Source organism: Camelina sativa, chromosome 9, assembly GCF_030686135.1.
Source record: "Camelina sativa cultivar CO46 ecotype springtype chromosome 9, ASM3068613v1".
NCBI classification, from domain to species: domain Eukaryota; kingdom Viridiplantae; phylum Streptophyta; class Magnoliopsida; order Brassicales; family Brassicaceae; genus Camelina; species Camelina sativa.
Genome location: NC_141888.1, coordinates 11,603,205 through 11,614,881, shown reverse-complemented (window position 1 = coordinate 11,614,881; position 11,677 = coordinate 11,603,205). Strand labels below are relative to the sequence as shown.

General features: G+C 41.5%; 1 non-coding gene across 1 annotated transcript; it reads right to left on the bottom strand.

Annotated features, from left to right (window-relative positions):
- Positions 1-6,027: 6,027 nt before the first annotated feature.
- Positions 6,028-6,134, bottom strand: LOC147938094 (small nucleolar RNA R71). The gene has a single exon (XR_015567528.1). It is a non-coding gene; the product is annotated as a small nucleolar RNA R71 (small nucleolar RNA).
- Positions 6,135-11,677: the final 5,543 nt, after the last annotated feature.

The following is an 11,677-nucleotide window of genomic DNA, read 5'->3' as shown; positions in this document are numbered from 1 at the left end:
CCACAATGAGTCACTCCTAAGCACCTTGTATAGAGGAGTGCTTCCCAAGATCAGGATGCTTCTTGACACAGTCTCTAATGGCAACTTCCTCAACAAGAATGTGGAAGAAGGATGGGAATTAGTTGAGAACCTTGCTCAGTCAGATGGCAACTATAATGAGGACTATGACAGAACCATAAGGTCCAACTCCACTGACCAAGAGGACAAATACAAGAAGGATTTGAAGATGGTCAATGAGAAGCTTGATAAGATCCTCCTTAGCCAACAAAAGTCCATTCACTTCATTGGTGAAGAAGAGGTTCAAGTTCAAGAAGGGGAGAATAAGTATGCTGAGCTCTGTTATGTGCAAAACCAAGGTGGATTCAAAGGCTACAACCAAGGAGGGTTCAAGAACAACAACCTCTCCTATAGAAGCACCAATGTGTCCAATCCACAAGACTAAGTGTATCCACCTCAACAGCCTCAACAACAACAAAACTATGTCCCCAAACAACAACATCAAGTGTTCCAGCCTCAGGTGTGTCCCCCACTAGGGTTTCAGACTAACCAAGACCAAGAACAAGACTTAAGAGCTATGATGCAGCAGTTGTTAATTGGGCAAACACAAGGAAAGATTGAGGCAGTAAACAGATTTGACACACTGACTTCCAGGATTGTGACTATGGAAAACCAACTAGCCAATGCCCCAAACAACAAAGGCATGAACTCTATAGAATCTGCTCATGCTATCAATCTACGCAGTGGAAGGGTTTTACCAACAAGAGAGGAGCATTACCAGACACTGAGGACAGTGGTGATCAAGAAGGGGAGGGTTTTCAACAAGAAGAAACTCAGAATGAAAACGCCATCGAACTCGACCCACCACTCGACCACTCACTCGACCGAGTGTGTGATCGAGCACCTGATCGAGCAGCCTCCCAGGAGAAAACTAAGCCAGCCACTTCCAAAGAAAAAGAAGTCCGGTTCATTCCTCCTCACAAGCCTCCACTACCTTTCCCAGGAAGATTTAAGAAGCAGATGGTTGAGAAATACAAGACATTGTTTGACAAACAAGTTAGAGAGATTGAGCTTAGAATGCCTCTAATAGATGCCTTTGTGATGATACCCCCTTACCAGAAATTCTTGAAAGATGCTGTGATGGAAAGGATCAAAGAAGTTCAGGGGATGGTGATCCTTAGCCAAGAGTGCAGTGCTATCATCACAAAGCAAGTGAATCCTCAAAAGCTAAGAGATCCTGGTTCCTTTACTCTACCTTGCTCTATAGGCTCTTTAACCTTCAACAGATGCCTATGTGATTTGGGAGCCTCAGTAAGCCTAATGCCTCTATCAGTTGCTAAGTGCCTAGGGTTTACAAGGTATAAGCCATGCAATATATCCTTGATCTTGGCTGATAGATCAATAAGATTACCACATGGTGTTTTGGAGGATCTACCAGTTAGAGTTGGAGCAGTAGAAGTCCCAACAGACTTTGTGGTCTTGGAAATGGATGAAGAACCAAAAGACCCTTTGATATTAGGGAGACCTTTTCTAGCTACAGCAGGAGGAATAATTGATGTGAGACAAGGGAAGATTGATCTTAACTTGGGAGAGGACCTCAAAATGACATTTGACATTGTAGAGGCTATGAAGAAACCAACCATTTGAGGACAAGTCTTTTGGACTGAAGAGATGGAACAATTTTCAGGAGAATTGATGGAAGAACTAGCAGAACAAGATCACCTTAGAACTACTTTAACCAAAAGTGGGGAGGAAGGATTCATTCATAAAGAAACCAAGGCCTATGAGGAGATATTGGACTCCTGTAGGGAATCAGACCATCCAGAGGTTTTTGAGGGGTTACCTGCATTAAGAGAAGAAGTCTGGTCAGTTCAAATAGCAAATCTGGATAGCTCGACCAAGCACTCGACCACGCACTCGACCGAGCACCAGAGCCACTCGACCGAGTGCACTGCCGAGTCCTCCACAGATGATTGGTCTGAACTAAAAGCACCAAAAGTAGAGCTCAAACCTCTCCCAACTGGGCTAAGGTACGTTTTTCTAGGTGAGAACTCTACTTATCCTGTGATAGTAAATGATAAGTTGAGTAAAAAAGAGCTTGATTTGCTAGTTGTTGAGCTAAGAAAGTATAGAAAATCTATTGGTTATACCTTGGATGACATTCAAGGACTCTCACCTAGTCTTTGCATGCATAGAATCCATCTTGAAAATGAATCTTACTCCAGCATTGAACCCCAAAGAAGATTAAACCCCAACTTAAAAGAAGTAGTTAAGAAAGATATCCTTAAGTTGCTTGATGCTGGTGTAATCTATCCTATCTCTGATAGTACTTGGGTTTCACCAGTTCATTGTGTCCCAAAAAAGAGAGGGATCATTGTAGTGAAGAATGATCATGATGAATTAATTCCCACTAGAACCATTACAGGGCATAGAATGTGCATTGATTATAGAAAGCTTAATTTAGCTACTAGGAAAGATCATTTTCCTCTTCCTTTCATTGATCAAATGTTGGAACGATTAGCTAATCACACTCACTACTGTTTCTTGGATGGATATTCTGGATTTTTCCAAATTCCCATTCATCCTAATGATCAATAGAAGACAACATTCACATGTCCATATGGTACTTTTGCCTATAGAAGAATGCCATTTGGATTATGTAATGCTCCATTAACTTTTCAAAGATGCATGATGTCTATCTTCTCGGATCTCATTGAGGATGTTGTTGAAGAGTTTATGGATGACTTCTCTGTCTATGGAGACTCCTTTTCTTCTTGTCTTAATAAGTTGTGCAGGGTTTTAAAAAGATGTGAAGAGACAAACCTAGTCTTGAATTGGGAAAAGTGTCACTTCATGGTTGAAGAAGGGATAGTTCTTGGTCATAAGATTTCAGAGAAAGGGATTGAGGTTGATAAGGCAAAGATTGAAGTCATGGTTCAACTTCAACCACCAAAAATAGTCAAGGACATAAGAAGCTTTCTTGGTCATGCTGGGTTTTATAGAAGATTCATCAACGACTTTTCAAAGATAGCTAGACCATTAACAAGGTTACTTTGCAAGGAAACTGAGTTCAACTTTGATGAAGATTGCTTGAAGGCTTTCAAGGAGATCAAGGCTGCTTTGATTTCAGCTCCAATAATTCAAGCTCCTAACTGGGATCTTCCATTTAAGATTATGTGTGATGCTTCAGACTTTGCAGTAGGAGCAGTCCTAGGACAGAAAAAGACAAGAGGCTGCATGTGATTCATTATGCAAGTAGATTTTTGGATGAAACTCAAAGAAGATATTCAACAACGGAGAAAGAGCTCCTAGCAGTGGTGTTTGCCTTTGAAAAATTCAGAAGCTACTTAGTAGGGTCCAAAGTAATTTTGTACACTGATCATGCTGATTTGAGGCACATCTACTCAAAGAAGGATACAAAACCAAGGTTGTTGAGATGGATTTTGCTTCTTCAAGAGTTTGACATGGAAATAGTTGATAAAAAGGGGATAGAGAATGGAGTAGCTGACCACTTGTCCAGGATGAGGATAGAAGAGGAGATTCCAATTGATGATTCAATACCTGAGGAGAAACTGATGCTGATTGGGACAACACGGCTCACAACTCGACCTACCACTCGAACAAGCACTCGGCCGAGTGTGTTTGGGTGCCCGATCGAGCAGGACGAGATGGAAGAGTGGATGGCACTTGAGAGTGAGGATCTACCTTGGTATGCTGATATTGTCAATTACAAGGTGTGTGGGGAAATCCCAACAGACATGGACCCCTATAGGAAGGAGAACCTCCTCAAAGACATCAATGGATACTATTGGGATGAACCTTACTTATAAAAGAAGGGATCAGATGGATTGTTTAGAAGGTGCATAGCAGATAATGAAGTTGAAGGAGTGTTAGGACATTGCCATGGCTCTGCTTATGCAGGACATTTTGCAACCTTCAAGACAGCCCAGAAAGTCTTACAAGCTGGCCTATGGTGGCCTACATTATTCAAGGACACTCATAAGTTCATCACAAAGTGTGATGCTTGCCAAAGAATGGGGAATATCACAAGAAGGTATGAGATGCCTCAAAATCCAATTCTTGAAGTTGAGATATTTGATGTGTGGGGAATTGATTTCATGGGACCTTTTAATCCCCCTTCAAATGGGAATGTCTACATCTTAGTAGCAGTGGCCTATGTCTCCAAATGGGTGGAAGCCATTGCTAGCCCCACTAATGATCACAAAGTGGTTCTTAAACTTTTCAAGATCATAATATTTCCAAGGTATGGAATCCCAAGAGTTGTAATAAGTGATGGAGGGACACACTTCATCAACAAGATTTTTGAAGGGATGCTAAGGAAGTATGGAGTTAAGCACAAGGTGTCTACAGCCTATCACCCTCAAACAAGTGGGCAAGTTGAGGTGTCAAACAAACAGATCAAGGCCATTCTATCAAGAATAGTAGGATAAACAAGAAAGGACTGGTCTAGTAAACTTGATGAAACACTTTGGGCTTATAGAACAACTTTCAAAACACCTATAGGAAGAACCCCATTCCAGCTTGTGTATGGAAAGTCTTGTCACCTTCCAGTTGAAGTTGAGTACAAGGCTCTATTGGTAATCAAACTTCTGAACTTAGATCTTGAAACAACACAAGCTAAGAGAAGCCTTGATTTGATTGAACTTGAGGAGATCAGATTGGAAGCTTATGAAAACTCCAAAATCTACAAGGAGAGGACTAAGGCCTTCCATGATAAGAAGATTCTCATAAAGGACATTAAGCCTGGAGACCAAGCCTTGCTTTACAATTCAAAACTCAAGTTATTCCCTGGGAAGTTGAAAAGTAGATGGGGAGGTCCTTTGAAATAAAAGAGATTTTACCTTATGGAGCTGTCACACTTCTCAACAAAGATGGTAGTGAGTTTACAGCCAATGGTCAGAGAGTTAAGAAGTATTTGGGAGAAAAAGAGACACATGAGAAGTGCACAATGCTTCTCAAGGATGCCCCTCAAGCTTGAAGACCTATAGAAGTCAAGCTTAGTGACTCTAAACAAGCTCACTAGGGAGGAAGTCCCTAAGGTATCCCTGTATATATTGCTTAGGATTTTGGTATTTTGACTTTTGTTTTGGTGTTTTCATGATCAGGGAAGCAAGGGAGTCTAAATAGAAGAGGAAGGGACAGTTAATGGAGACACGCAGTCCAGCTCGACCCCCCACTCGAGCACGCACTCGACCGAGTGCCGGTCGATCGCCGTCGTCGAGCTGCCCCAATCTCCATCTCCAAGTCACCAAGAAGACCCTAACTACTCCTTTGACAGAATGCAAGAGGATGTGGACAACTTCTTCCATAACCCTTGAGGTACCACTATCACCTTCACTTGTAAATATCATTGCATTTGAAATTGTGTTTTGTTTTTAGTCTTGAATCCTCTTACAAATTTCTTTCACTGGGTGATTTAAGTTTGGGGGAGGGTTTGAGATAGCATTTGACATTGTGTTTTGTGTTCTTATTTCAAATTTTTAGCATCCTCATATTAGTATTTCCATAGCATCCAAGGCATAGAAAAACCCTAAAAATTTGAAATTTTTTTGCAAAAATCTTTATAAAAAAAAGAGTGTTCATGTAGTTTGCATTGCATATTAGGATCTTGTTTAGCATGTTTCATTTAGGATTGTATAATATTTGCATTAGGGATCTATGATGAGTATTTCCTTGTTAGCTTGCTTATTCACTAGACTAGGATCAATGCCCAAGTTAATAGTACTTTGATGCTAGTTGAGTAGTTAGAAGCATAAGATTGAATCAAGCCTTAAATTCTTGCATTGCATTTGGTCTAAATTGAAGCACCTTGATGAGTTTGACAGAATCTGTGGTCTTACAAAGATCAATGGAGTGAGTGAAGATGGACTCAAGTTGAGGCTCTTCCCATTCTCACTTGGAGATAAGGCACACCTTTGGGAGAAGACTCTTCCTACTGGAGCAATAACCACATGGGATGCTTGCAAGAAGGCTTTCTTGGCAAAATTCTTCTCAAATGCAAAGACTGCTAGGTTGAAAAATGAAATTTCTGGGTTTGCTCAAAGGAACAATGAGAGCTTTTGTGAAGCTTGGGAGAGGTTCAAAGGATTTCAGACTCAATGTCCTCATCATGGCTTCAGCAATAAGTCACTCTTGAGTACCTTCTATAGAGGAGTGCTTCCCAAGATCAGGATGCTTCTTGACACAGCTTCTAATGGCAACTTCCTCAACAAGAATGTGGAAGAAGGCTGGGAGTTAGTTGAGAATCTTGCTCAGTCAGATGACAACTATAATGAGGACTATGACAGAACCATAAGGTCATCATCAATTGATCAAGAGGACAAGTACAAGAAGGACTTGAAGATGGTCAATGAGAAGCTTGACAAGATCCTTCTTAGCCAACAAAAGTCTATTCACTTCATTGGTGAAGAAGAGGTTCCAGTTCAAGAGGGGGAGACTGAGTTTGCTGAGTTGTGCTACATGCAAAACCAGGGAGGATTCAAAGGCTACAACCAAGGAGGTTTCAAGAACAACAATCTCTCTTATAGGAGTACCAATGTGGTCAACCCTCAAGACCAAGTCTACCCACCTAACAGCTTCAACAGCAACAAAACTATGTCCCCAAACAACAACATCAAGTGTTCCAGCCTCAGTTGTGTCCCCCACCAGGGTTTCAGACTAAGCAAGGCGAAGAGCAAGACTTAAGAGCCATGATGCAGCAGTTGTTGATTGGGCAAACACAAGGAAAGATTGAGGAAGCCAAACAGTTTGCTGAGGTGAATCAAAGGCTCACATCCCAGTATAATGATCTTAACATGAAGTTTGAAGGTCTCAACTCTAGACTGAAGTATATGGAGAGCAACATTACTTCTACTTCTGCTCCTAAACCCAACCAACTCCCTGGAAAAGCCGTTCAAAATCCAAGGGAGTTCACTGCAAAAGCCATCCATATCTCTGATGAGGAAGTCACTGAGGATAGTGATGTTCAAGATGGGGAGGATTGGTCAGTTATTGAAGCTTTGAGTGAAGTTTGTGCAGAGAAATCTGAATCCACCATTGCACTCGACCAGGTACTCGAGCCAGCACTCGACCGAGTGCCTGATCGAGTGGTCGATCGAGCCGAAGGATCAGGAGCTGTTAAACCTGCTAAGTACATCCCTCCTGTTTACAAACCACCTCTACCATTCCCAGGACGTTTCAAAGCACAAAGGATCAAGATAGGGAAGGCAAGAGTTCATACAGATTTTGTGGTATTGGAGATGGACAAAGAACCTGAAGATCCTATCATCCTTGGGAGGCCATTCTTAGCCACTGTTGGAGCAGTCATTGATGTCAAGGAAGGTCTTGTGACCTTGAACATTTCTGAGGGTGTAGTTATGAAGTTCAACATCTATAACCCAACCAACCTTCCTACCATTGACGATCAACCTTTTAATATCAAGGACAAAGGTGGTCAAGAAGGTCTAAGTGATAAGGCAACTCCAAAGGCTGAGCTAACACTTCAAGAGGATTCTGTGGAAAAGCTTAAGAGGTCAGTTCAAGAGCTGACTAGTATGGTTGAGGATCTCCAAGTTAAGCTGAACAAGAGGTCTTTGAGGAAAGCAAGACCAAGGCTCAAAATCAAGAAGAAGTATGGTTTGTGTGCTAAGGGTGAGGTTATCAAGGATCAACTTCATAGTGACCAAGAGGTTCTAGGGAGGATTTCATCACCTCCTTGGTATCTAGACCAGGTTTAAAAAGGAAACCAAAGTCAAGCTTAGTGACTCTAAACAAGCTCACTATGGAGGAAGTCCCTAAGGTATCCTTTGTAAATATGCTTTATTTTCTTAATAGTTTTGATGTGTTTTCTTTTATGTTTGTGTTGGACAGGCCTTTTAGTGAAAATGTAGATGGGTAAGGAGAGATTTGGACTTGGAGAAGGGGAAACGCAAGCCCACTCGACCAGGCCACGAGAGGTACTCGACCGAGTTGGAAAAGAACTAAGGCCCATTTGATCTTCAAATCGCTAGGACGATCGAGTGGAGGGAAGAACAAGAAGAAAATTTCGAATTTTCAAACTTTGGTCAAGGGAGCTCGAGCACGTGCTGGTCGAGTGTGGGGTCGAGTGGCAGCAAAAAGCAGGTCAAAGATTCCCAATTCAAATTTGAATGGTAAGGACGCTCCACCCTTGTCTCCTTGTCCCCTTAGCTTCTTTATATAGACCTTGCACGATCCTATATCTCTCACACTCTCTCATTTGCTCAAATCAACTAAATTCAAGTTTTAAAATCTCTCTCAAAGTTCATCTTTTGCTCAAGCTTTGTTCTTTCAAGTTTTTGGGTCACTAACCTATTAACTTTGAGCTTTGAGTCTATTCCTTTCAGTTCCTTTTGAAAATGTCTTCTAAGATCACCAGGAAGTCTCAACAAACTGCTGCAAGCTCCATGGAACGTTGTGATGCTGACCTTGAATCAAGAGGAGAAGCTAGAAGGACAACTCGATGCCCCACTCGATCATGCACTCGACCGAGTGGTGGTTCGAGCAGGCGGTCGAGCCAGATGCCGTGTCCAAGGAGAGAGTCAGTTGAGGAAGATCCTGAGAGGAATGAAAGTGAGGAGGAAAGGGAGCCAACTCTCAATGAGTTTATGAGGAGACACAAGGCCAAAGGGAAGAGGCCAGCTGTTGAGGTTGAACAAGAGGAGAGTGAAAATGAGAGTGAGGAAGCATGTGAAGAAGAAGAGTTAGAGGATGATGGTGAAGCAGAATCTTGTGGGTGGTCAAAGAGGCAGCTCTATGATGCTTTCATGAGAATGGAGTTCCTGGGGACTAGATATCCACACAAGGAAACCATGGAGAAGCTAGCAATTGATGGAGATGTGGAGTATCTCTTTGAGAAGAGCAACCTTACCAAGTTCATGGGGCTTTGCATGGAAGGCTACAAAGAAGAAAGTTGTGAGTTTCTAGCCACTGTCAAGCTGCATACATATGCAAGGAAAGATCCTGAGGTTGGAGCTGGTCACATTTCCTTCACAATCAAGGGGAAGAGGCATGAGCTTTCAATGAAAAAGATAGCCAATGTGTTTGGTTTTGAAGTTGGGAGCAATAGAAATTTGATGATCCCAAGAGAAGAACTCTTTGCTGTGTGGGAAACCATTGGGGACAATAAATTCTACTCATCTTCAAATTCCAAGAGCTCAAGAATAAGGAGCCCAGTCCTAAGGTACTTTCACAAGAGGAGCACTAACCATTGGAGGCATCATTACTCCAATCTTACAAGCTGCCAAGGTCCCACTTAGAGGAGAAAGGGTCTCACCAAGATGGATTGACTCAAGCTACCTCACCTCTACTCTCATCTTAGCCAAGGAGATGCATCAAGGAAATCACATCTTCAATTTTGAGCTTCCAACACTTGGGAAGAAGCAACTCATCTTGCCTAACAAGGAGCTCACCACCATTCAAGAAGGAGCCAACATTGACTTTTGGCCAGCTGAGGAGCATTTGTTTGATGGGATAGTTCAACCTAGAGTTGAAGAAGCTAGGAATGCACAAATGGCTGATGGGGAGGAGCAATTCTACTTTGAAGATTATGAGCCCAACCCAAGAGATAGTAGAGGAGTGAGGGAGAATAGCAAGAGGTTGACACTTTTGCAAAGATGTAGCAAGTGGAATGGGAAGAGGTTTGATAAACTTAAGAAGAAGGTGGGCAACATGGCTAAGTCCATCAAGGGCTTAAAGAATGAAATTGCTGAGCTAAAGAGTGGAAACTCATCTCCAAGCCATTCAAGCCCTTTGAGAAGAAGTAGCTCAACTAGAGCACTTTCAAGAACCAGCTAGGGCTTCATTGTATGAGCCAAATCAGAGGAAGAGGAGTTCAAGTACCCGCGAACAACAGTTTTCAAGGCACTCGACCGGATCACTCGAGCGCCCACTCGACCAAGCACCCCCGACATACTCGACCGAGCACCTTCCCAGATAACCCTATGGCTTCCCACCTCCAGCTGCTTATCCAGGTTATCCAAGTTACCCTCCCATCCCACCTCAATACTACATGGATCCAGCTCTCTACCAGCAGTTTTGCCAGCAGAAAGGTCAACATTTTGACATACGCGGTCCAGCTCGACCCCCCCACTCGGACACGCACTCGACCGAGTCGCGGTCAATCGCCATCGTCGAGCTGCCCCAAAGTCCATCTCCAAGTCACCAACAAGACCCCAACTACTCCTATGACAGCATGTAGATGGATGTGGACAACTTTTTCCACAATCCCTAAGGTACCACCATCACCTTCACTTGTAAATATCATTGCATTTCATAGTTGTGTTTTGTTTTTAATCTTGAATCCTCTTACAAATTTCTTTCACACAGAGACTGTGTGATTTAAGTTTGGGGGAGGGTTTGAGATAGCATTTGATGTTGTGTTTTGTGTTCATATTTCAAAATTTTAGCATCTTCATATTAGTATTTGCATAAGCATCTAAGGCATAGAAAAACCCTAAAAATTTGAAAAATTTTAGCAAAAATCTTTATAAAAAAAAGAGTGTTCATGTAGTTTGCATTGCATATTAGGATCTTGTATAGCATGTTTCATGTAGGATTGTATAATATTTGCATTAGGGATCTATGATGAGTATTTCCTTGTTAGCTTGCTTATTCACTAGACTAGGATCAATGTCCAAGTTAATAGTACTTTGATGCTAGTTGAGTAGTTAGAAGCATAAGATTGAACCAAGCCTTGAATTCCTGCATTGCATTTGGTCTAAATTGAAGCATGTTGTGATTTGACACCATTCCTATTTATAAGAACCTAATATTGAATTTCAATTATCAATGTGTGCATTGCTTTAAACTTATGGATACCATATACATATTTGGATCATCTTTCTCCTTTTTACCACTCTTGTTGATCCAAGTAGCTGATTTCCTCATTAAGAATCAGTTCCCCTACCCCTTAACCAACCCTTCTTTCAAGCCATGTTTATTCTTGTGTGTGTGAGGCCTATTTTGGGATTGAGCTTGGTAGAAAGTGTTAGGTTTGAACTGACAAGAGTAAAACCTTGTGTAGTTCTAGTTTACATTTTTCAAACTAGATAGGACTAGGTGGTTCACTTGTTGGGTTTGGGACTTGGCTGTTTTGAAAAGAAAAGAGGAAAAAGAGAAAGAAAAAGGGTAGAGTCTTTAAGAGGAGAATGTGTTTAAGCAAGGTCTAGTGAAAGGATGGGAAGAAAAATTTTATTAAGATGGTTCTAGTTAAAGAAAAGAAAAGAAAGAAAAAAAAAGTCTAGCAAAAAGCTTGTATGTTTTAAGAATAAGAAGAGAAAAGAACCATAGCAAATAAGTAAGAATCCCCCATCCCACTAGAAAGATCAAATAAGAAACCTCTCTTAAGACTTGAAAACCAAAAGAGAAAAGGGTGAAAGAGAAAAGAAGAAGTTGAAGGGTAGCACTAGGATCATTTGGGTTTAGATTGATAGGATAAACACTTTGGGTGCCTTTGGGTAGACAAGGTTTTGTTCTTGTATGTGTCTAAGTGTTCTTACCTTTAGCATTCTTCTAAAGCTCAATCCATTTTTTATGAGAGAACCTTGATATTGATAAGCCGCACTCTAAAAAGAGACCATCATTGTCTCTAAACCTTTATCTCCAAGCCAAATGAGTTTAAGCATTGCATATAATTGATTCATGTTCTTGATTAATGAATGTT